We start from the raw sequence: 27,217 nt of genomic DNA on the forward strand, positions 1-27,217 counted from the left end.
TAGTGTGGGTAGTTCTGTGTGTAGGAGTGTGGGTAGTTATGTGTGTGTAGGAGTGTGGGTAGTTCTGTGTGTAGGAGTGTGGGTAGTTCTGTGTGTAGGAGTGTGGGTAGTTCTGTGTGTAGGAGTGGGGTAGTGTGGGTAGTTCTGTGTGTAGGAGTGTGGGTAGTTCTGTGTGTAGGAGTGTGGGTTCTGTGTGTAGTTCTGTGTGTAGGAGTGTGGGTAGTTCTGTGTGTAGGAGTGTGGGTAGTTCTGTGTGTAGGAGTGTGGGTAGTTCTGTGTGTAGGAGTGTGGGTAGTTCTGTGTGTAGGAGTGTGGGTAGTTGTGTGGGTAGTTCTGTGTGTAGGAGTGTGTGTAGTTCTGTGTGTAGGAGTGTGGGTAGTTCTGTGTGTAGGAGTGTGGGTAGTTCTGTGTGTGTGGGTAGTTCTGTGTGTAGTGTGGGTAGTTCTGTGTGTAGGAGTGTGGGTAGTTCTGTGTGTAGGAGTGTGTTCTGTGTGTAGGAGTAGTTCTGTGTGTAGGAGTGTGGGTAGTTCTGTGTGTAGGAGTGTGGGTAGTTCTGTGTGTAGGAGTGTGGGTAGTTCTGTGTGTAGGAGTGTGGGTTCTGTGTGTAGGAGTTGGGTAGTTCTGTGTGTAGGAGTGTGGGTAGTTCTGTGTGTAGGAGTGTGGGTAGTTCTGTGTGTAGGAGTGTGGGTAGTTCTGTGTGTAGGAGTGTGTTCTGGTAGTTCTGTGTGTAGGAGTATGGGTAGTTCTGTGTGTAGGAGTGTGGGTAGTTCTGTGTGTAGGAGTTCTGTGGGTAGTTCTGTGTGTGTGGGTAGTTCTGTGTGTAGGAGTGTGGGTTCTGTGTGTAGTTCTGTGTGTAGGAGTGTGGGTAGTTCTGTGTGTAGGAGTGTGGGTAGTTCTGTGTGTAGGAGTGTAGTTCTGGTAGTTCTGTGTGTAGGAGTGGGTAGTTCTGGTAGTTCTGTGTGTAGGAGTGTGGGTAGTTCTGTGTGTAGGAGTGTGGGTAGTTCTGTGTGTAGGAGTGTTCTGTGGTAGTTCTGTGTGTAGGAGTGTGGGTAGTTCTGTGTGTAGGAGTGTGGGTAGTTCTGTGTGTAGGAGTGTGGGTAGTTCTGTGTGTAGGAGTGTGGGTAGTTCTGTGTGTAGGAGTGTGGGTAGTTGTGTGTGTAGTTCTGTGTGTAGGAGTGTGTGTAGTTCTGTGTGTAGGAGTGTGGGTAGTTCTGTGTGTGTGGGTAGTTCTGTGTGTAGGAGTGTGGGTAGTTCTGTGTGTAGGAGTGTGGGTAGTTGTGTGGGTAGTTCTGTGTGTAGGAGTGTGGGTAGTTCTGTGTGTAGGAGTGTGGGTAGTTCTGTGTGTAGGAGTGTGGGTAGTTCTGTGTGTAGGAGTGTGGGTAGTTCTGTGTGTAGGAGTGTGGGTAGTTCTGTAAGTAGGAGTGTGGGTAGTTCTGTGCTCTGTTTACTGAAAGAGCAGGGGGAGTGTAGGACTTTTTGCTGTTGCAAAACAATTATTTAGCGGAAACTGTTTTATATATGCATCTAATACAATGCAATCAATATGAGCACATAAAAACATGAGTATAAATCCAACTATATGTTTATATGGCAAATTATATCATGATAAAAGTAAAATATTGAACATGTTGGGATGTTACACATTAATCTGGTTTGGCCAACATCATTGGGTCAGATGAAATATAATTTCTCGGTTCCAAGTGGCACACTTTTTAGCCAGGACTTTGGACAAGTGAGTTCACACAGTAGGAGCAGAGATCAGAGTCAGACAGGGAGATAAACAACAGTCTCTGAGAGAAGGACCCTTGCTTATCTTTGTTCTATCATTTGAAAGTTTTGACACTAGATTTCTAAGAAACAAGTCAAAATAAAGAACGAGTACATTGCAATAAAGATTTAAACCCAATCCAAAGTTTAATTAAATATTTACAATGTAATTGACAATCAATACACATGAAATGTGATTAAATCCACAGTATATTTGATTATATTTGAGGTGGCAGTCTCATGATAAATGTATTCAATTCCAAGTCATTACCATAGCGTAGGCTATTACACATTACTGTGTTTCACAACATAACTACTGGGGATAGACAGCATTTCAAAAGCTTTCAGCCTTCAACCTTATGAAACAAATGTGCAGTCAGACTGCAGTGTACAGTAACTGCAGTACACTGTAGTATAACTGTAGTTAGAGTGCAGTATAACCCCAGTATGCTGCAAATACTGTGTCCAAAATACAATTTTCTTTTTACTGCAGTAATCTTGCAATTACTGCGTCCAAAATATCACAATCGACGGCAGTTACTGCACTTTACTGCAGTTTCAAAACGGCAATCTTTTTTTGTAAAGGGCAGAGGTCAAATTACAGCAACATCACATACCCTGTTGTTACACATTATATAAAATGGCCAATTTTGTGAACAGTTAGTTTATTTTGTGAGTAATCAACTACTCATAACAACTGCAAGCCATTTAAAATGTGTCTTGAATTTTCATTGAAATACCTAGAACTCTAATAACAGATACAAAGTTCCACCCTTAGTTTTGGGTCAGTGCTATCCGGGATCCTTGGGACATCCCTACACTAAACCCTAAGCTTAACCTTAACCTCTACCCTTACCCTAGCCCTAGACCTAACCTTAACCATAACCTTTACCTAACCCTGACCTTAATCGTTACCTTAAACATTTATGGGGTAGGGATGTCCCAAGGGTTCCGGACAGCATGGACCCTTAATTTTGTGTTATATGGTGTAAATAAATAATTCACTGCTGCTCTACACTGTTGTAGCTATTAAAACACAATTATGCTTCTGCTAAAAATATTTTTGCTATATACAGCTATTCTTCACCATTTTCATTTGGTTCATTATCAAACTATGATTATCACATTTAAGACAATGGGCAAATTAAAAACAAGCTAAAACATTTGCTGCACATGAAATTGTCCTCTGTGGTAATAAAGATGTAACCTTCTCTACTGTTCTCCACAACTCTATACAGTCTGTCTTCTTTCACAATTTGTACCCTACATTGTGTCTTATGATTCACTTTTTTCTAGAAGAACATGAAATTCTCAACAGGATCCTCTCGGATTATGCCAAAGTAGTTGTTATTTACTGAAATCTGCATCGGTGTTAACTAGAGAATGCCTACTTCTTCATCATCTTCATCTCGCCATCCTCATCTTGACAGCTTCACCCCGCCAGTGTCTCACTTGTATTGGTAGATCTTAATACAGTGGTTCATGCTGTCTGACACCACTAGCTGGCCCTCCGGCAGCAGGGCCAGGCCTCGGGGGCTGCTCAGACCCTGGGTAACAAGGGGCCAGCCTAGGCCCTTGGCAGGGTACAGCAGGACGCGGTGCAACCTGCCCCAGTCTGCCACCAAGACATCCCCATCACTATCGATGCTGAGGCCCCAGGGGCAGGCCAGGACAGGCCCCATGCCGGAGCACAACCCCAGGACACGGATGGTGTTCCAGCCAGGTTCCAGCACTCGGATGCAAGGCGCACAGCCAGTCTCATTGCCCCGCTCAGACACAGCCATCAGCCCAGAGGTCAGGCAGGCAGCCACCAGGTAGGGCCTGTGGAATCCTGTGATTATGGTGCGCTCCAGCCTGGCACCTGTCTTGGGGTCCAGCATCAGGGCAGTTAGAGTTCCACGCTTGATGTCGGCCACCAGGAACTCATCCAGACGGGTGACGGTCACTCCCCTTGGTGCATCTAGCTCTTCATGGGTGGATCCTATCATGTTACCCCCGAAGGTCTGGAGGAGGCGTCCATGACGGCTGAACACCAACACGGCACGCTCTGCAGCACATGTCAGCGCAATGAGGCCCTTGTTGTTCACAGCCACATCAAAGTAGTTGCAGATGCGGGCGGATCTCTCAGTTCCGGTAGGGGACACCTGCTGCACAACATACTTCTGAAGGTCGGTCACCTGAATTCGGGCGTTCCCACAGTCCACCACAAAGAGCTGCCCTTTGACAGTGGCGTGGAGCCCGCTGGGCAAGTTGAAGTCGGAGCGCCCTGAGCCCTGCTTTCCAAACTGCTTGATCAGATTTGCTGACTCAAAGGCACTTGAACCTGCTTCCTCCTCCAGGTTTCTCAGGATTGGCTCTGGTTTGTCTCTCCTTCTATTGTCTGATTGTTTCTCCTTGGCTGTAGGGTGGCTTTCGGCGTCAATAGCCGACATGGACAGAGATCGACTCACACAGTTAGAACCTACACTCCTTCCCTGGTATCTTGATTCTCTTTCATCCGAGCTTGTGGGGCTTCTGCCGCCAGACTCAGATCCATTCCCTTGCTCTAGGGTTGAGGAGGCAGATGATAGACAGGAGTGGTTGTCTCTCTTAAATCCCAGGTAGGCACCCTTTCCCCCATTGATCAAAGGATTGGTCTTCCTGGAGAGGTCCGCCATCGACATGGCGCGTCGGTGTTCCTGGTTCAGGGAGACATTGTTACTAGGAGAGGGGATGGTGATGTAGTTGTAGCAGTCCTCGCTGCCAGCCGGGGATGATGGACTCCCCCCATTAGTGGATGTTCCACGGGGGGATTTGCTGAGTGACAGGCTTTGACGTGAGCGAGCGCGTCTTGAAGATAGGTCCAGGAGGCTGTACCTGGGATGGGGTTCTCCACGGCTGGTCTTGGGAGAGGTCTGTGGTTGGTCACTATGTTCAGATCTGCCACCTTCTGGAGGGCAGGAGGGTTCCTCGCTGGGGATGAGAACCAGGGTCCTTTGCTTTCTCTGACACTTGAGGATGGAGCTTTTCTTGATTCCAGTTTGTCCACAGCCTGGTTCGTCTCCCTCCGACTCCCCTTGGCTGGAGATTGGAGGGATAGCCAGGAAGAGGTCCTGGCCATGTGTGTCTTGCTCCTCATCCATGGATGACTCAGATGCTCCTCGATGCCGGGGACTGAGCGGTGGCTTTGAGACTGGTGACTTTGGCTCATCCTTGTCTGTGGTGGACAGGCGGAGCTTCCTGACTACACGCATGCTCCCACTATTTGATGTGGATGAAAGGTCCTTCCGAACTTCAAATGATCCACGGTCTCCAAACTTCATCTCCCCTGAGTGAAGAGCACATTTCTTCCCTGTTTCACCGCAGACACCAATAGGGTAGTTCAGATTTTGATCCTGGACTTGTACCTCCCCTAACCTAACATCCTTCAGCTGCGTACCTGGCTGAAAAGTGACCCTCTTTAAGGAGAGGGAGATTTCCCAAGGCTGTGTAACTTCTGCCACACCCCTCTGAAGCTGGTTCTTATTGGGTCCCCCACTGCTTCCACCCCATCTCAGGACCTGCTCCTTCAGTTGGCCCAGTTTGCGGAGCTGCCGGTCCACCAGGGACTGTCCAACCCGCACCGCCGCAGCGTTCTCCCTCTTCACCTGCTCCAGGCACCGCTGGGCTTCTCGGTGGTCCTGCTCAACTTTTTCCAGCAGTCGGCGCTCTTCTCTCTGAGCCTCAATGATGGCGTTGTCAAGCTCTCGGTTCATTTCCTCCACCTCACTCGTCTGTCGTTTCCTAAGACTCTGCAGCTCTTTCTCGCCCTGCTCTACATTGCAGAGGGCCAGCATGACCCAGCTGGGTGGATCGGTAAGGGATAGGGGTGCGAAGATGGACCCCCTGGGGGAGTTTAGGTCTCGCTGTATGGGGGAGGTGGGTGACAGGGCGGTGGGTGACATCAGGACTGAGAGGCCAGGGAAGGAGGCTTTTCTCTCGGAGTGAGAACTCATTAACATCATGGAGGACAAGTTGGAGAATCTTCTTGTTGGTCTGGTATGTTTCAATCTTCAGCTTGCTGTTGAATCCTGGGGAAAGAGTGTGAAATAGTTGAATTTGTGTAACATGATCAGCAAGAAAAAGGTTGACTCACTCAAATTTGAGTGACAAGGAAAGACTACATTTGTACCCGTGGAGGATACTGAGGCTCATAAAAAAGTCTGGAACGGAGCAAATGGAATGGTTTCAAACACATTGAAACCGTTCTACCATTCCACCAATTCTGCTCCAGCCATTACCACGAGCCCATCCTCCCCAATGAAGGTGCCACCAACCTCCTGTGATTTGTACCATATCTTTACTCAAACAGTGACAGACACTTTGGTAATCAAAGAACAACAGACTCAAAAAAATATGTTATATTTCTGCTCTGACAATGAACAGAAAAGAAATGTCTGGGACCAACAGGGACCAACAGTCAAGCATGGTGGTGGTAGTCTGATGGTTGGGGGATGCTTTGCTGCCTCAGGACCTGGATGAATTGCCTTAATAGAAGGAACCATGGAATCTGCTCTGTATCAGAGAATTCTACAGGAGAATGTCAGGCCATCCGTCTGTGAGCTGAAGCTGAAGCACAGCTGGGTCATGCAGCAAGACAATGATCCAAAACACACAATCAAGTCTACATGAAAATGTCTAAAAAGCTAAACATTTGAAGTTTTGGAATGGACCAGTCAAAGTCCAGACCTAATGATCCCAATCGAGATGTTGTGGCAGGACTTGAAACGAGCAATTCATGCTTGAAAACCCAGAAGTGTCGCCGAGTTAAAGCAATGGGCCAAAATTCCTCCACAGTGATGTGAGAGACTGATCAACAACTACAGGAAGCGTTTGGTTGCAATCATCACAGCTAAAAGGTGGCACAACCAGTTATTGGGTGTAAGGGGACAATTACTTTTTCACACTGGTAATTGGTGTTACATAACTGTTAATTAAATAAATAAAATAACTCATCATCATTTTCTCATCATTTTTTGGTGCTATTTGTAAACTCAGGTTCCCTTAATCTAATATCAGGTTTTGGTTGAAGATCTGATAACATTCATTCTAGAAAATATGCAAAAATAGAGAAAATCAGAAAGGGGGCAAATACTTTTTCACAGCACTGTAGACTTAGTATGAAGCCCTAGTTAGAGAAACCTTTCAGCCCCAGGAGCAAAACAACAGGGCTTTTTCTAGGATGAAAGAGTGGGGTATCGTTTTACCTCAGTGCCCTGCACAATAAGGTCCCCTTGGAAACATGTGACCTCAGAGTGTGAATGGGTAAAAACACAGTTTCTCATGTATTGAATAGACAATCCCATGATGCATCTTCATTCTCTTTTGTATTTATCTAGGACAGATAACCTGTGTAAAAACAGATAACCCGTGTAAAAACAGATAACCTGTGTAAAAACAGATAACCCATGTAAAAACAGATAACCCGTGTAAAAACAGATATCCCGTGTAAAAACAGATATCCCGTGTAAAAACAGATAACCTGTGTAAAAACCGATAACCTGTGTAAAAACAGATATCCCGTGTAAAAACAGATAACCTGTGTAAAAACAGATAACCTGTGTAAAAAATAACCAAATTGACCCATTCAGAACACGCAATTGGAATAAAACATATTTAAAAGAACAAAACATCACAGGGAAAAATAAACACATTTGGAAAGAGAAACTTCCCTCCCAATTCACATTTTGCTGAATATAACGAGTCCAAAGAATAACTGACAGGTGTACAGACCTGTACTTGTTTGATGGAATGTGGGGAAATAGGCCTTTGTGTCCGTGTGAAAAAAATAACAGTCACTTTGTTGGAGTGCAGCTACCGGTCCCCTCTCACATTACCCAGTTAAATGTTGAATGAGGGACCCTGGTTGCTAAGTTACCCAGGGACCTGCATGGCACTAGCTGTGGTGTTGAGTGGAAAAATTTTACGATAACATTCCTATTGAGGACACCTTCACCAGTATCAAGTGATCAACATGTATAAGTATGATAACTGACAAAATGCTGTATGTCAGAAATACCTCTTTAAAAGATCCCCCAAAAGATCCTTATAGGTTTACTTAAAACGCTAATCAAGGAAAAGGTCAACATTACAATACCAAAACATTACAGTTAACTTACAGTAAAATCAATTTCAATTTATGGCACAAAGAAATCTGTCAAGAGTTCATTGACATATCGGGCACAGTACTTGTGCAAACCTATTCATGCAAAGTTCTAGTACTTCCTGTATTTTGTTATTCGTTCGATTAGCCTTCATTAAATGGAGCAGAAAGGATCTTACCTGGGTCAGGTGCACCCCTTTTCCTCCACTGCTCTCTGTGCCGCGTCCCACAGTGTCACATCCTTCCTCTGTCCCGTCCACACCTCTCCGTCACACCCCCTTCAGCCCCTTTCCCGCTATCCCTCTTTCTTTCTTTCTTTCACCCCATTCTTCACTCTTCAAAATAGTTCTACATTCCCTTACACTGTCAATTTCTCTCATGCACACAAACTCTCTGTCAAACCCATATCAAACCCATTTCAAACCCGTATCTTTGTCAAATTCAAGTTCCCTAGCATAATACAGATCACATGACAAGATGTAAGCTTGCCCCATCCCATTTAAAATCTCTGCACTGGGGGTTTCGCTATAAAGCAGATTGCCACAGTCAACCATCCCATGTCCTTGCAAGGTCATAACTTGTCAAAAGGTAAATAGGCCGCATCATGATGATGCATTATGTTGGAGGTGCTGCACAATCTTAGTCAAATAGATTTAGAGATCACAGGTGGAACACAATTTCTCTTGTACGTTCTAACCACTAGATGTCGGCAGATAGCAAAGGCAGGATAATTTGAATGACTTGCTACTGCTGTTCTGATATTGATGATGTCTGTGAGCCCATATAGATCTGTTTGGGTTGGTTTGCTTTCGCACTGTGGGTGTAATTGAGCAATTTGCATAACTCCCCTTGACTTGAGTAACTTAGCTGCATGGTTTATATTGATTTTAAAACAATCAAGCTAATTGAAAACCTGACAGAAGCATTTGGAGTCCCCTTTTTTGAAACCGATCGTATTTTTCTATTGCGCTCTGAATTGGAATGTTTTGAGAAAAACGTTTGCTAACTCCGCTGCTAAGGAATGAGAGTGTGTTTTCATGTTAGCTGCTGTAGCTAGCTAGGGTAATTGTGCCACTAACTTTGTCAAACAACCAAAATTAGCCGTGTTCGGTACACCAATACAGCCCTTGCATACATGCAAAGGTGAATCAATCAAAGGTGAATGTGAGAAACCACCTGAAAAGAAGAATATCAACCGCAGCCGGTATGAACCATTTGTTCTCCAGTGCATTGCAGAGTTTCTCGGGACAGCCCTCTTCATCTTCACCAATTGGTTTCAGTGATCAAAAACCCAACGGACACCGGTAGACTGCAGCCAGCTCTGGCATATGGGGTTGCTCTGTCCATCTGCATAGCCATCACAACAGCAGTGAGGTTGGTAGTGACATATTAAATTGTTCAAAAAAGAAAGGGAAAAAATTATGAAATTGTTGTTTCATCTCTATGAGTTGGTAGTTACTTCTGGTATGGAGTAGGCCTACAATAGTATAGAGGAATCATTTGTTTTACTTGTTCACTCTTGTTTTCTAGTGGAGGCCACTACTTACTAACGGTCTGCATGAGTGCCGTCAACAGGCAGAGCAAGACCCTCATAGCACCTTTCGGCATCCGACTAACTGTCACCGTCGGTATTCTGGGAGGGTGAGTGCGTCACTGTCAACATCCTGAGTTATCCAATGCTACATAAACAAGCAGTCCACCTGCAGGATGGTGGAATGTTATTACTGTTCCACAACAAAGTGTATGAAATGTAGATGTTCACTAAACTTTTTAACATCATTGTTCTCTCAATCTTACACTGAAAAAAAATATAAACGCAACATGCAAAGTGTTGGTCCCATGTTTTATGAGCTGAAATAAAATGTCCCAGGAATGTCCATACACACAAAAAAAACGTATTTCTCTCAAATTTTGTGAAAAAATGTGATTACAACCCTGTTAGTGAATATTTCTCCTTTGCCAAGATAATCCATCCCCCTGAAAGGTGTGGCATATCAAGAAGCTGTTTAAACAGCATGATCACTTCACAGGTGCACCTTGTGCTGGGGACAATTCAAGACCGTTCTAAAATGTGCAGTTTTCTAACACAACACAATGCCACAGATGTCTCAAGTATTGAGGGAGCGTGAAATTGGCATGCTGACTGCAAGAATGTCCACCAGAGTTGTTGCCAGAGAATTGAATGTTCATTTCTCTTCCATAAGCCGCCCCAATGTCATTTTAGAGAATTTGGCAGTACATCCAACCGGCCTCACAACCACAGACCACATGTAACCACGCCAACCCAGGACCTCCACATCTGGCTTCTTCACCTGCGGGATCGTCTGAGACCAGCCACCCGGACAGCTGATGAATCTGTGGGTTTGCACATCTGAAGAATTTCTGCACAAACTGTCAGCTCATCTGCGTACTCGTCGTCCTCATCAGGGTCTTGACCTGACTGCAGTTCGATGTCTTAACTGACTTCAGTGGGCACATGCTCACCTTCGATGGCCACTGGCTCGCTGGATAATTGTGCTCTTTACGGATGAATACTGGTTTCAACCGGGCAGATGGCAGACAGCGTGTATGGTGTCGTATGGGCGAGCGATTTGCTGATGTCAACGTTGCAAACAGAGTAGTGGTGGTGGGGTTAGTGTATGGGCAGGTATAGGCTACGGAACATGAACACAATTGCATTTTATCGACGGCAATTTGAATAAACAGAGATATCATGACGAGGTTCTGTGGCCCATTGCCAGGCCATTCATCCACCGCCATCACCTCATGTTTCAGCATAACAATGCACGGCCCCATGTTGTAAGAATCTGTACACAATTCCTGGAAGCTGAAAATGTCCCAGTTCTTCCACGGCCTGCATACTCACCAGACATGCCACCCATTGAGCATGTTTGGGGATGCTCTGGATTAACGTGTACAACAGCGTCGATCCACAGATTTCCCTCTTGGAAATTGTTGCATGTTACATTTATATTTTTGTTCAGCTTATGTGGTTTAGTGGAGGTGTTTCAGGGTGCTGCATGAATCCAGCCAGAGCCTCTGGGCCGGCTGTGGTGGCTAACTGTTGTTCCTAACACTGGGCCTGCTGTGGTGGCTAACTGTTGTTCCTAACACTGGACCTGCTGTGGTGGCTAACTGTTGTTCCTAACACTGGGTCGGCTGTGGTGGCTAACTGTTGTTCCTAACACTGGGCCTGCTGTGGTGGCTAACTGTTGTTCCTAACACTGGGCCTGCTGTGGTGGCTAACTGTTGTTCCTAACACTGGGCCGGCTGTGGTGGCTAACTACTCTAACACTGGGACTGCTGTGGTGGCTAACTACTGGTCCTAACACTGGGTCGGCTGTGGTGGCTAACTACTCTAACACTGGGACTGCTGTGGTGGCTAACTACTCTAACACTGGGCCTGCTGTGGTGGCTAACTACTCTAATACTGGGCCGGCTGTGGTGGCTAACTACTCTAACACTGGGCCGGCTGTGGTGGCTAACCACTGGTCCTAACACTGGGCCTGCTGTGGTGGCTAACTACTCTAACACTGGGGCTGCTATGGTGGCTACCTATGGTTCCTAACACTGGGCCTGCTGTGGTGGCTAACTACTCTAACACTGGGCCTGCTGTGGTGGCTAACTACTGGTCCTAACGCTGGGCCGGCTGTGGTGGCTAACTACTCTAACACTGGGCCTGCTGTGGTGGCTAACTACTCTAACACTGGGCCTGCTGTGGTGGCTACCTATTGTTCCTAACACTGGGCCTGCTGTGGTGGCTAACTACTCTAACACTGGGCCTGCTGTGGTGGCTAACTACTCTAACACTGGGCCTGCTGTGGTGGCTACCTATGGTTCCTAACACTGGGCCTGCTGTGGTGGCTAACTACTCTAACACTGGGCCTGCTGTGGTGGCTAACTACTCTAACACTGGGCCTGCTGTGGTGGCTAACTACTCTAACACTGGGCCTGCTGTGGTGGCTACCTATGGTTCCTAACACTGGGCCTGCTGTGGTGGCTAACTACTCTAACACTGGGCCTGCTGTGGTGGCTAACTACTGGTCCTAACACTGGGCCGGCTGTGGTGGCTAACTACTCTAACACTGGGCCTGCTGTGGTGGCTAACTACTCTAACACTGGGCCTGCTGTGGTGGTTAACTACTCTAACACTGGACCTGCTGTGGTGGCTAACTACTCTAACACTGGGCCTGCTGTGGTGGCTACCTACTCTAACACTGGGCCTGCTGTGGTGGCTAACTACTGTTCCTAACACTGGGCCTGCTGTGGTGGCTAACTACTCTAACACTGGGCCTGCTGTGTTCCTAACACTGGGCCTGCTGTGGTAACTGTTGTTCCTAACACTGGGCCGGCTGTGGTGGCTAACTACTCTAACACTGGGACTGCTGTGGTGGCTAACTACTGGTCCTAACACTGGGTTCCTAACACTGGGACTGCTGTGGTGGCTAACTACTCTAACACTGGGCCTGCTGTGGTGGCTAACTACTGGGCCTGGGCCTGTGGTGGCTAACCACTAACACTGGGCCTGCTGTGGTGGCTAACTACTCTAACACTGGGCCTGCTGTGGTGGCTACCTATGGTTCCTAACACTGGGCCTGCTGTGGTGGCTAACTACTCTAACACTGGGCCTGCTGTGGTGGCTAACTACTGGTCCTAACACTGGGACTGCTGTGGTGGCTAACTACTCTAACACTGGGCCTGCTGTGGTGGCTACCTATGGTTCCTAACACTGGGCCTGCTGTGGTGGCTAACTACTCTAACACTGGGCCTGCTGTGGTGGCTAACTACTCAAACACTGGGCCTGCTGTGGTGGCTAACTACTTCTAACACTGGGCCTGCTGTGGTGGCTAACTACTCTAACACTGGGCCTGCTGTGGTGGCTAACTACTCTAACACTGGGCCTGCTGTGGTGGCTAACACTGGTTCCTAACACTGGGCCTGCTGTGGTGGCTAACTACTCTAACACTGGGCCTGCTGTGGTGGCTAACTAACTCTAACACTGGGCCTGCTGTGGTGGCTACCTAAACACTGGGCCTGCTGTGGTGGCTAACTCTAACACTGGACCTGCTGTGGTGGCTAACTACTCTAACACTGGGCCTGCTGTGGTGGCTACCTACTCTAACACTGGGCCTGCTGTGGTGGCTAACTACTGTTCCTAACACTGGGCCTGCTGTGGTGGCTAACTACTCTAACACTGGGCCTGCTGTGGTGGCTACCTACTCTAACACTGGGCCTGCTGTGGTGGCTAACTACTGTTCCTAACACTGGGCCTGCTGTGGTGGCTAACTGCTCTAACACTGGGCCTGCTGTGGAGGCTAACTACTCTAACACTGGGCCTGCTGTGGTGGCTAACTACTGTTCCTGGGTCTACTGGTTTGGGCCCCATGGTCCGCTGCTGTTCTAGCTGGCCTGGTGCTGAGGTAGGTCTCCCAGTCATGCATCACAGTATCTATCCTTCTCGTCCTCTTTATTATGATCAGCGTTTAATCCTGTCTTGTGTTTGTTCTGTTGCTAGGCTCCCTCCTGGGGGACCCAAGAATATGACTCATCATGAAGAAGAAACCAGCACTTGTTTGAACTGTGAAACACTGAGGTGTAGTTTATGCACCGATACGTCTGGGAGTAAACATATTACCTATCAACTTGGATATGATACGTTTTCTTTGGGACAATGCTCTCTGACATAAAGGCTGTCAGGAAGATATGACACCCATGTTATATGATGAACTCAGATTAAATAGGTGGGCCTACCATCACATCTTAACACTATGTACTGTAACTATCTATCTCTGTCCATCTGCGACAGTACCAGTTGATCTTTGTGTCCTCTGCTAGCTGAGCGCCCTCCACGCCAAACCACTGATAAGACCATTCATTCCTCTGCTTCCTCTTTAGCCTCAGATGCTAACAGCTATTTCCTCTATGAGATCCAGCATTCTCTGTCCGACACTCCTTTACGGAGCGACACACACGTGGTGAAACTTCTCCCTAGACACAGATGGGTCCTCAGACGTCCGTGTTTTTGAATGTCACACCGAGTCCTGGAGGCTCCCTGCCTGGCCCGTCTGGGCCCGTCTGGGCCCGCCTGGGCCCGTCTGGGCCCGTCTGACTGATTATTACTATCGTTGGTCTGTCAGCATCAATGGGAAATGATATTGGCCCACAGTCGTATCAGACCTCGCGTGTTATTGATACGACTGTTCAACTCCACAGCCCAGCTGCCCGCCCGCCTCCAACCAGGGTGCAATTAAATCTACATGCCTCTCGCTTCTGTTTGTGTGACAGAGAGTAATGGGACCAATAGTTAACTGTAACAAAAAATAATGTGATGCATCGTGCCTTATATTACAAACACATACGACAGCGCCACATATGGGTTATTACCAAAGGTGATCTATTTAATTCTAGTCTTGTCAGGTTTTCCCAGCATACAGGGCGACTGAATCATAGATAAATAATTAAGGAAATAACATTATTCGTTGAGTACCAGAGATGGACAAAAAAGTCATATTCCACATTATATCTTATTATTTTCCATCACTCGATGTGAGTTCATGAATATGGTAATAGTCTGTTCTCTCCAGTGGGACTATCGTCTTTCAAAGGTGCGGATCCGGTTCTGTCACTGGATTCGATTAATTCCTCCATTGCCACTCCTCATTTTGTGTCCCCCCCTCTTTTAACACTTTCAGGGGTATGATATTAGGGGAACAATCGCAGAAACAAAACGAGCTGGAACCACCAAGAAGGGAACAGATGGCACATAATTGCCTCGTAGAGGAAGCCAGGGAGTCAATTTTTACTGGTCTCAGGGGAGTTGCAGTTGCAAAAAGTGCAGGTGCATTTGTTTTGATCAGATATGGCCTAGAGGAACCATCTGAGAAATATTCATCACACGCACATTAGAGGGAGAATTTAACAAAGCGCGTCATTGGTGAGACCAGGATGTGACCGTGTGCTTTCATTAGGCCAACGAGGTAAACACAGGGAAAGGGAGCCCATGCCTGCCTGCTTGGCACATTCAACTACAACAGATGCAGCACGAATTAATGCAGCACCAAAGTGTTGGAACATCAAGATTAAATCATGGAAATATAACACAGTTCATTTTTTGCTTCTTGTCAATGTAATTGTTTGTAACTGCAAAAGGCCAATTGTTTCCACAATAACTGCCTCATTACCAATACATATTGGTAACATTCATCTCACAAAGCAAATATGAAATTATAGAAACATTGAAACAAGTTTACACCGAAACTAGTTGGCTACTTTTTCAAGGTCAGAAGGTCAGACAACATTTGCTCTATGACCAAATCTATAAAAAGGCAATTACCATGTGTTTTGTATCCGTTAATACTTGATCATTTACTTGGTAAAAAAGCTTGTGAATCTACAATTTTATGATGGTCTGAGTGGAATGCTGTCGAGTGGGACCCAGCATGGACTCAGAATGAGCTTTCTGATGAGCAATAGGCCCTCTCCTTTACAATCCCAAACTCTGCTCTGCCTTGCCATATCAAACTAAGAAATTACAGCCTGTCTCCCACATAACTCACTGATAAATAAAAAAGGGTCCGCTTTAGTGTGCAGCTGTGACCCAGGGTTACCTAGCAACAGGTCATGCCAAGACGAAATGCACAAGGTGGAGATACACCTTCGAGGATCCGGGGGGGGAGGGAGGGGCGGAGAGATGGATAGAAGGAGGCCTCATCCTCACTCTCTATGACCCTTGACAGATAGAAAACGCACTCAGAGGAAACGGGTTTTGATTGACAGGGATATTTAGAGACACTGGAGCTCTGGTTTTCCATTCCATGTGTTCTTCAAACCGCCAGCATATGAAACCTGCATGTCGTGTGGACCAGTGTATATTTCAGCTGAGGTATGAATAAATTAGAATTTTCACAAACAGATCTTAGCAGCAGAACTCGATGGAATGCAATGACATCAACCTGACAGTGTAGGCTACAGTATACAGCTGATGGTAACTCTATCTGACGGAGTCAGAGATTTAGCAGGAGCACTAGGCCTGCGTATGCCAGAACACTGTTGTACGGAAACGAAAGGCACTGTGTGCAGTCCGTGTCTTCTCAACAGTCGCCTGCGTCACACACCCTCAAGGGGGCTATGCAGCTGTGTGAGGTTAGCACACGGTCCAGTTAGGCCCACACTCACTGGGAAGACAAACACACATTGTTTTGTCTCTAAATGAACTGTGTGGATATATGTTCAGGTGGCATGTTGTGTGTTCGTTCTACTGAGAGTATGCAGCAGCAGTGTGTATAATGGCATCATTAGGCAGAGGGTTGAACATATGAAAGGTCGTAATACATGTGGGTTTCATCATACATCAAACAACTCTTATACAATCGCCAGTGTTTAGGATCTTTCCACAAGGGCCACATTGGTAATTGGCTGAATCTGCAGTAGCCTACAGTACAGTAGATCAGGGTAGTTTGTAGGTAAGGCATGGGGGCCAGAGGAGCATATATTCATATAAATGTGGCTCTAGTGGGGGTTTGTCGAAGGACGCTCACCTCGCAGTAATTCACAGGACAGCCATGTTAATGCACAGCTAGTGAACATGACAGACGTCATCCAAGGTTAGAGTTGAGAAAATGGGCATCCATCACGGATGCTAACAACTCTGATTAAAAATACATAATCTGGAACTGGCCCCCTGATGGTGGAGAACGGTTCCGGGCGTAATTACGGCGGGGAGCACTTACGATCAAAGGCAGAGTCACACCTGCTTGCCTTTCAAATTCTGTTTCCCTGATTACATTTTCATATTTCATTAATGTCAAATTGATAAATGGGAGCTGATGGGGGATACCTGTTTACCCACAGTCACAATCACTATCATGATCGCATGACCCCATGACCCTCCCCCGCCACACCTCTCTCTCTCTCCATCTCGTCATCCTATCCCCTCCAGGGGTGTAAATGTGTGACACAAAGCAGCGAGAGAAACTTCCCCAGCTTCCACTAACGGCTTTTGCATCCAGCACTCACCCAATTTACACATCTCTCCCTACCCTGTCGGCGCCACCCACCCAGGTTCCCCTGGCGACAGCACCGTGCCAACAGCCACCTCCCCTCGGAAGGGGCGAGGTGGGAGGGGGTTGAGGCTCCACAGGAAGCTGCAGAAACACACTGGGTCTTGTGAAGCTGGTGTCACGTCAGTGGAGCTGGAACTGAGGCTCGCAGCACATGTCTACGAGGTAAAACCCGCAAACTCACATGGGCCAATACAGTACCACTGCTCCACCTAAGAGAGAAAGAAATCTGACAGGGCTTTGAAATGATGTCCTCCTACTGTATGTAACACTCTGCCTGTTTAAACATCTTGACAGGATTAAAGCGGAGTTCAACTGCTTTGCAGGGCCAGTTAATTGAAGCGGATTAGCTTTTCAATAAAGCGCGCAGTGTTAGCAGCTGACAAATGGATGGGGCTGACACACAGGGGGAAATGCATTTAATGGCATCAGGTATGTGCTGCTTTGCTGCTACTGGCTCTCATCGCATTACAGCTTTTTTCCTCCCGCCTTTTCATTTACGCTTACCTGAGTCAGTTAAGGTGTTCCTCGTCCGGGGTTTTAATTATGGGTGACGTGGTGCCTAACAGGGGGGAGGAGGAGGGGTAGACGTGGTGCCTAACAGGGGGGAGGAGGAGTGGTATACGTGGTGCCTAACAGGGGGAGGAGGAGGGGTATACGTGGTGCCTAACAGGGGGGAGGAGGAGGGGTAGACGTGGTGCCTAACAGGGGGGAGGAGGAGGGGTATACGTGGTGCCTAACAGGGGGGAGGAGGAGGGGTAGAGTGGAGCAAGTCTGCTTGTCAGGTGATCTCATGCGCTCTGAAAAATGTGGAAAATAATACACTGGATATTTTTTTAAAGTCACATTCATTTTCCATCCGTAGACTGTAGCTGCATATCCGTATTGATTCTGAATTCGGGATGTAACAACAATGGGTGCATGGCAGACAACTCCGAACCAAAAAGTCACAGACCGTCAGAGAACAACAATGGGTGCATGGCAGACAACTACAAACCAAAAAGTCACAGACCGTCAGAGAACAACAATGGGTGCATGGCAGACAACTACAAACCAAAAAGTCACAGACCGTCAGAGAACAACAATGGGTGCATGGCAGACAACTACAAACCAAAAAGTCACAGACCGTCAGAGAACAACAATGGGTGCATGGCAGACAACTACAAACCAAAAAGTCACAGACCGTCAGAGAACAACAATGGGTGCATGGCAGACAACTACAAACCAAAAAGTCACAGACCGTCAGAGAACAACAATGGGTGCATGGCAGACAACTACAAACCAAAATGTCACAGACCGTCAGAGAACAACAATGGGTGCATGGCAGACAACTACAAACCAAAAAGTCACAGACCGTCAGAGAACAACAATGGGTGCATGGCAGACAACTACAAACCAAAAAGTCACAGACCGTCAGAGAACAACAATGGGTGCATGGCAGACAACTACAAACCAAAAAGTCACAGACCGTCAGAGAACAACAATGGGTGCATGGCAGACAACTACAAACCAAAAAGTCACAGACCGTCAGAGAACAACAATGCAATGTGAATTATTTTGAGTGATGTGTCGTCAGCGGACCATCACAAAGACGCCCTATGGGAATTGTCTATTTGAAATCTCGCCCAACGGCAGACCGTCCGGTTCTATAGGACATTCCTCATATCAAGGGACAATTAGAGACTTTCATTTTCCTCTAATATCAATCACACAGCTCATGAATAAAAACAATTAGCTCTTCATAATTCATAGAATTGCAATCGCCCTTTTGCTCGCCCCGTTTTGTAACCGCTGATGCCTCTTGGGTATATCCTCTCATCACTGTGGCAGGGGCCACCACCACCACCCCACCACCGTAGTCAATGGGCCAAAATGGGGGAGGCAGGGGCCACCACCACCACCCCACCACCGTAGTCAATGGGCCAAAATGGGGGAGGCAGGGGCCACCACCACCACCCCACCACCGTAGTCAATGGGCCAAAATGGGGGTGGCAGGGGCCACCACCACCCCCCACCACCGTAGTCAATGGGCCAAAATGGGGAGGCAGGGGCCACCACCACCACCCCACCACCGTAGTCAATGGGCCAAAATGGGGGAGGCAGGGGCCACCACCACCACCCCACCACTGTAGTCAATGGGCCAAAATGGGGGAGGCAGGGGCCACCACCACCACCCCACCACCATAGTCAATGGGCCAAAATGGGGGAGGCAGGGGCAGGGCCTTGTTTCAGAGTTAGAATCAGTCCTCTGGACACGTGTCACTCTTCATTAGAGAGGCAGAGGAGAGTGACGCCCTTGGGTAAGGATGGACCGTAGCGATGGAGAAGGGCCAAGGGGTGGATGGGATGGAGGAAGGACAGGGAGGGATGAGGAAGGGGGAGGTGGGCAGAGTGGCAGCTGTGGAACAATGACAGAATCTGTGTCCGAGGCCCCCCCAGGCAAAACACCAGCTCCCCACTGCTGCGAACTGATCTCTCGCCTCTAGAACAAGATGAAGTAGACAGACAGAGAGAGAGAGAGAGAGAGGGAGAGGGAGAGGGAGAGGGAGAGAGAGAGAGAGAGAGAGAGAGAGAGAGAGAGAGAGGGAGAGGGAGAGAGAGGGAGAGGGAGAGGGAGAATGAGAGAGAGAGGGAGAGAGGGAAAGAGGGGTAGAGGGGTAGAGAGAGAGAGAGAGAGAGAGAGAGAGGGGTAGAGAGAGAGAGAGAGAGAGAGAGAGAGAGAGAGAAAACAGAAATAGAGGGGTCACACCCACTGAATATGCCCTGGTTTAAAAAGACCCACACACTGCCATGCTCAATTGCAAACTATGAAATGGAACAACTTCCTCAATGGCATAAACCATATAATCTCTGTCTGGTTCGTCTTGAACCGAGAGTCATTCAGCTACAGCACAGGCACAGCAACCTGGAGAATGTCAAGCATTAATCTTTCATGACAGCCATTCATTTCACCACTTTGATTAACTTATTATTAATTCATTCAGATTTACAATGTTGACTTACATGGCAGTGAAATTATATTTGCTCATAGATTACTGAGTTGGGGACTGGTACGTTTCTACAGTATGATCATTTACTGTTAACAGCAGTGTTTGACTTGGACAGGAGCTCACCGGAGATTAGCACCGGCACCTAAAACTTTCTACTGCTTGAGCTCCTGTTCCTCTTCTAATATTATAATAGAATATTAGCTCAAAAGTATTGTGGAGCTCCTGCACCTAAATATAAAAAGTACCGGGACCCAAAATCAGTATTGGCACCTGTTTCAGACCAAGCCAAGCACTGGTAATCAGTTCCCATCCATTCATCAAATTATCATTTCATGTGATTCTTATCCATCATAAACAATCACATCATACACATACTCATCAGTATAGATCAATTATATTCTAGATAAATCATATTCTAGATCAATCATGAACGTATCAAGATTAATTTGAGAGGGTCCCGAATGTCACCAGTAGCACATGGAATTGCCTCGTCTCAGCACAGATAACAGTGGATGTGACAAGTGGATCCAACAGAAACCACTGGCTCATGCCACACGTACGGGGCCCACCCATCGCCTTATTAGCCAGGTCAGACATAATCACTGATAGGCAAGGCAAGGCCAGTTAATTATGGGTGGCAGCTGGCAGTGAGGCCTTCCTTTAGGGGTAATGTCCATGTGTGAACCCCCAATGAAGAATAAACTGAACCCTTTTGTTTGGGGTGCAGCATGTGGCGGCCCCCTAATGTTAAAAGAGAGTGGAAATGTGGACAGAACTCAAGATTAATAAGGGGGAATGGGGCATTAAATTAGTGTAATGTAACTGCGTGTGTCTATGTGCGTGTGTGTGTGTGTGCGTGTGTGCGTGTGTGTGTCTGTGTGTGCGTGTGTGTGTGCTCACTTGTGAATGTGTGTATGGGTCTCTCACCTAGAATCACCTGTTTTTTTTTTAATAAACACAGAGTGCTCCATAGTTACCCCCTACATCATATAGTGGTTGCTGTTTCTGAACATCAACACACAGCAGCTACAACCCACCATTCACCAGCATGGCAATAGGATTAGATGTACTAGAAATAGGATCGCGGTGCAGGAACGTTTTTTTGGTGGCACAGTAGGATACAGTAGATTGCATCTTTCCTTTTGGGGCAAATGAAGAAAGCAGATCTGAACAAAGTGTGTTGATATTGTATCCTGAACAGCTTGTAAATCTCCTGTCCCAAATGAGTGCAATATAGTGGTGCCAACCTGGGACTGACGTGTCGCTGGAGAAGAGACAGGCTCATGAAGTTAGTTGATGGAAGGGGGAGAGAGGCAGGAGGCGATGGGGACGGAACGAGATGTTTGTGATATACTACGTTATTATTTTGTCTGCACATCCAGATGGTGTGGAGTTATGAATAGGTGGGATGCACATTAGTTATATATTCGGCTTTGTGTGTGTGTTGGGGGAGGAGGGGGTAACGTTTGTGTGTGTGTGTGTGTGTGTGTGTGGTGTGTGTGTGTGTGTGTGTGTGTGTGTGTGTGTGTGTGTGTGTGTGTGTGTGTGTGTGTGTGTGTGTGTGTGTGTGTGTGTGTGTGTACACCCCCAAGCAGTGGTGTACGCACACAAGTCTCCTATGGCCATCGCCAGTATAGCCAGTGCCTGACATATGCACGGTCTTCCCAGCTCAGCACGGCCCATCTGATACACCCCTCTGGTTTATTGATCCTGTTCATTGCGGGAGAACGAGATCCAGACAGCATCCTCCCGGCTTAGCCAGACCAGCCATAATCATGATCTAATGTCCTGCTTCTCTGCTCAATAGCTGATCTCTGTATCATGGTATAAATCTGATGCTAACCTCATGATTGTCTTTATTGTGTGACTGTTTTCATATCATGTTGTATTGATGCTGTCCACAGCCCGCGGATATTCAATACATAAAGGCTTTATGTCCTTTTTGGCACATTTACGCTGGTGATGTGGAATAGAAGGAATGGTCAGTAGTCATTGTTCTCAATATGTTATGTGTTACACTGACACACGCACATTCTTATTACGTGATCGCTCATTCTGTTCTTTACCATACAGCAATGTTCCCTGTTCTTCAGAACCAGGACCTTGGACAGCACCCTGCCTGTTCTCATTCAAGAGCCCCCTCAGTCAGCGATGACTTTGACTGCCCACATTGTCCCTGCCTCAGTGTGTGTGTGTGTGTGTGTGTGTGTGTGTGTGTGTGTCTTGGAGTGTTTGTGTGGGCTCCTTGCACATTCCCTCTCTCTCCCCCCCATAACCCGCGTAGCCATGGCAACTATTACGATCGATTCAACGCCATTTGATGCCAAACCTTTCAAATTTAAAAGATAAATAATTGTAGATGTTGGTGACTGATGTGCAATGTCTCCCTATAAATATACATAGCAGATAAATAAGAGATAGTGGTAGCTGAAAGAAGTGCTGTTAGTTGAGTAGAATTTTGTTCATTTAGTCACTGGGAGTGACTTGATTTCCATTGTTGACAATGGAGAAAATAACCAGGAGACAAACATGGCATGGATAACATGAACTGGAGAAAATAACCAACAGCATGCCTGTGAAACATATTATTGGAGAGAGACTCACTCTGGCTCCTCCACACACACACACACACACACACACACACACACACACACACACACACACACACACACACACACACACACACACACACACACACACACACACACAGATTCTCAGTCACAGGGCCTGTGGGGATTGGGCCTGAGAGAGGGGATATGTCACTTCTACTTTAGTCAAGCAGACAAGAACTTGCATATCTCTTCCTAGTCTGTGTTCAAGATTCAGGCTGCAATATTTTACCATGTTTCTGTATTTCAACTAAGAATGTTTGGTTCTCTTGTTATTTGCATTGAGTTACAATAACACGGTTTGTGTATTTGTTTGTGCGGGACTTGATGACACACAAACACACACCACAGAAGACGTAAAGTGGAAAAGGAGTGGACAGAAAGAGGAAGGAGAGAAAGAAAGGATGAATGGAGAGAAAGATTATTAGAGGAAAACAGATGGCTCCCAATCACAGTGATCCTTAGGGACATAGAGGAACAACTCTCCACACCTCAGGCTTACGAGCTGGGTGGGGTACTTAAACATATGTGTGTATGTGTGTATGTATGTGTGTATACGTGTGTGTGTGTGTGTGTGTGTATGTGTGTATGTGTATGTATGTATGTGTGTCTGTGTAACGGGATTGAACTCCAAATCCTTCATTTCCACTCGCTGCCTGTCATCTGTGTGTGTGTGTGTGTGTGTGTGTGTGTGTGTGTGTGTGTGTGTGTGTGTGTGTGTGTGTGTGTGTGTGTGTGTGTGTGTGTGTGTGTGTGTGTGTGTGTGTGACTACTGCTTCAAAGCAATACTGTAAGGGGTTTGTAAGATCTACTATGGTTGTCATATACTCACAGAGGTTTGTCATTTGACGTTATTCAACGTATAATATAATTAAATACTGTAGTTCAATGTCTCTTAACAAAAACTCACACTTTTGTAAAAATGCTGCCTTTGACATCCTGATATCATGGCTGGTTGTGCTAAGGGGGTAACAGCTATAAAATTAGCTTTCAAGATACACTCAGACACATCACACTTTCACACACAGATAATGTGTGCATGTGCAGCCATATGAACACGCACACACACACACACAGGTCGCACACCCACACACACACACACACACACACAGAAACACACACACACTCACACACAGATGACAGGCAGCGAGTGGAAATGAAGGATTTGGAGTTCAATCCCGTTACATTATGCAGCAGATGGCGTCCAGGCCGAGCCCGGCCAGGCCTCTCCCAGGGGTACACCCAGGAGAGAAGGGAGGATATGGGGAGGAGAGGTGGGTGGGTGGGGGGTTATGTGAAGAGGGGTGAGGGACAAAGCTGCTCTCTCTCTCTTTAATGCACACATCTATTTATTTTCCTCTCTCTGTGCTTCTCTCTGTTCTCTGGGTTAGTGTATGGGACAGTGCACTCAGGCATTTGTCCCTGGCTCCATGCTCAGGCATACACACCACTGCAACAACCACCACAGCCCTCTCCTCTGCTATGTTCTGTCCTCCACCTCGCTCTGCCTCTGCACTCCAACCCCCCACCCCCCACCCCCATCTTCCAGCCCAGCTGGGTCTGCACCTGAGCTCAGCCACAAAGGGCTCCGACCCCGACTGACCTGGCTTTGAGAGGAGGAACGAAGAAAGGTGAGAACTGGAAAAGGAGAGAGAGGAGAAAGAGAGAGAGGAGAGGGAAGGAGAGGCAGAGTGCAAGAGAAAGGAAGAGAGAAAGGAAAGAGAAATAGGAGAGGGAGAGAGGGAAAGAGGGAGAGAGGGAGAGAGAGAGAGCAGGATAGAGGGAGTGAGGCCATTGTAACCATGACACTGTAATGGCTAATGGTTTTCACACCACGTTGTTATATTTATGGTCATTCCCGCTTGGCGGTTGATTAGCTCAGTGTCGCTTATTATTGGGCTCGCCATTCAACACACACACACACACACACACACACACACACACACACACACACACACACACACACACACACACACACACACACACACACACACACAGCGGCCTGTATGCCCCCGGATTTTGCCCAAGGCACTTTTTGTTTTGTATTTTTGAATTAATTGAGCTGGCACTCAAGTGTTGGGCCAGATGTCACTGTGACCTGTGGGGATTATTAGAAATCTGTTTCCCAGATCATTTATGTGGACCAGTTCAAGGAACGCTCAGATCTGGACACATCTTTGACTGTGACACTCAAGAAGTTTCAGCAAAAACAGAGAAAACTGATTGCTAATGTAGAGAATCATGGTCTTCTTCCAAAAATGAACTTCATCTACACACCCCGAATATCACCATGTGGTACATTCTGTCTGGTCTCCAATGACCATCATGGATGCCCAGGGGTCACTTGGGGCCCTGCAATCTTCCTGGTTGTGCCAAAAGCACTGTGCACCTTGGCAGGACTCAGAGCCTAATGAACTCATCAGCCAGCTGGAGGGGCTTGGATGGGCTTGGAGGGGCTTGGAGGGGGACGGTTTAGAGAGGAGCAGGGGAGGGACTTGGAAGGGGACGGTTTAGAGAGTAGCACAAGAGGGACTTGGAAGGGGAAGGTTTAGAGAGGAGCACAGGAGGGACTTGGAAGGGGAAGGTTTAGAGAAAAGCACAGGAGGGACTTGGAAGGGGAAGGTTTAGAGAGGAGTACAGGAGGGACTTGGAAGGGGAAGGTTTAGAGAGGAGCACATGGGAAGGCCTGGGTGCTGTGTGGCGACAACCACAAGAGATGACAGGCCAAGAACGAGGGATGGAGATGGAAGGATAGAATGGAAAAGAAGAAGGCACATTGGAGGAGTGAAAGTTGGGAAGATGGGAGGAAAGGATGGACGGAGATGGAGGGAGTACATAAGTGTCTACTGCAGATGTAGAGGAGCGAGGTGGAAAAAGGAGAGAGGAATTATACAAAGAGAACCAAAGAAAGAGTTAAAGAGCGAGAGAGAGAGAGAGAGAGAGAGAGAGAGAGAGAGAGAGAGAGAGAGAGAGAGAGCGAGAGAGAGAGCGAGAGAGAGAGCGAGAGAGAGAGAGAGAGAGAGAGAGCGAGAGAGAGAGAGAGAGAGAGAGAGAGAGAGGGGCAAAATGGAGAATGAGGAGACTAGATAAGAAGAGGACAGGAGAAGAGAATGTTAACACGGGCTACGGCTTTCTGAGAAATCTGACAAGAAGCATTGAAAATTGTAAGTGGGGAACCATGCTGGGCCATTTGGTGACTAATGGGGCTTTTTCCAGTCTCTACTCTTATGTCATCATGCCTAGTTACGAAAGCTGAAAATAACTAATCTCTTCTCTTTAGTTTATCCAACAGGTTATATACACATATTCAACATAAAAACACTCAGTCTTTTCCTTGTCGGTCTTTAATTCTCTAATAAAACTTCAATCTCCATATTTCCCCTGTGTACGTATCTGTGTATACAGTGCCTTCAGAAAGTATTCATACCCCTTGAATTATTTTACATTTTGTTGTGTTACAGCCTGAATTCAAAATGGATTCAATCTATATTTGTCTCACCCATCTACACACAATACGCCATAATGACAAAGTGAAAACATGTTTTAAGAAATCTTGTATAGATAATGAAATACAGAAATATCTCATTTTCACAAGTATCCATACCCCTGAGTCAACACCTTGTAGAAGCACCTTTTGTGGCTATTACAGCTGGGTAAGTATCTAAGAGCTTTGTACACCTGGATGTACAGTATTAGCTCATGATAAAAAATCTAACTATGACAATTTGATTGTTGGTCATTGCTAGACAGCCATTTTTAGGTCTTGCCATAGATTTTCAAGACGATTTAAGTCTAAACTGTAACTTGACCACTCAGGAGCATTCAATGTCATCCCGGTAAGCAACTCCAGTGTATATTTGGCCTTGTGTTTTAGGTTATTGTCCTGCTGAAAGGTTAATTAGTCTCCCAGTGTCTGTTGGAAAGCAGACTGAAAAAGGTTTTCCTCTAGGATTTAGCCTGTGCTTACAGCTGTATTCCGTTTATTTTCATTTTTTTAAACGACCTAGTCCCTGCCAATGACAAGCATTGAAAATATGAATAGTTTTTGCAAGAAGTGAATTGCTTTGCCAATTATTTTTGCAGTATTAATTAGGTACCTTGTTGTAAAGGATGGAAGCCTTGGAATATTTTTTATTCTGTACAGGTTTCCTTCTTTTCACTCTGTCATTTAGATTAGTATTGTGGAGTAACTACAATGTTGTTGATCCATCCTCAGTTTTCCCATATCACAACCATCTAACTCTGTAACTATTTTAAAATCCCCATTGGCCTGATGGTGAAATCCCTGGGCAGTTTCCTTCCTCTTCGGTAACTGAGTTAGTAAGGACGCCTGTATCTTTGCAGTGACTGGGTGTATTGATACACCATCCATAGCCTAATTAATAACTTCACCATGCTCAAAGACCTATTCAGTGTCTGCTTTTTTTTTTACACATCTACCAATCAGTGCTCTTCTTTGCAAGGCATTGAAAAAATCTCCCTGGTCTTTGAGGTTGAATATGTGCTAGAAGTTCACTACTCGATTGAGGGACCTTACAGATAATTGTATGTGTGGGATAAAGAGGTGAGTTAGTCATTCAAAAATCATGTTAAACACTATCATTGAACATGGAATAAGTCCATGCAACTTATTATGCGATTTGTAAAGCAAATGATTAACTCCTGAACATA

Source organism: Oncorhynchus masou, chromosome 7, assembly GCF_036934945.1.
Source record: "Oncorhynchus masou masou isolate Uvic2021 chromosome 7, UVic_Omas_1.1, whole genome shotgun sequence".
In the NCBI taxonomy this organism is placed as follows: domain Eukaryota; kingdom Metazoa; phylum Chordata; class Actinopteri; order Salmoniformes; family Salmonidae; genus Oncorhynchus; species Oncorhynchus masou.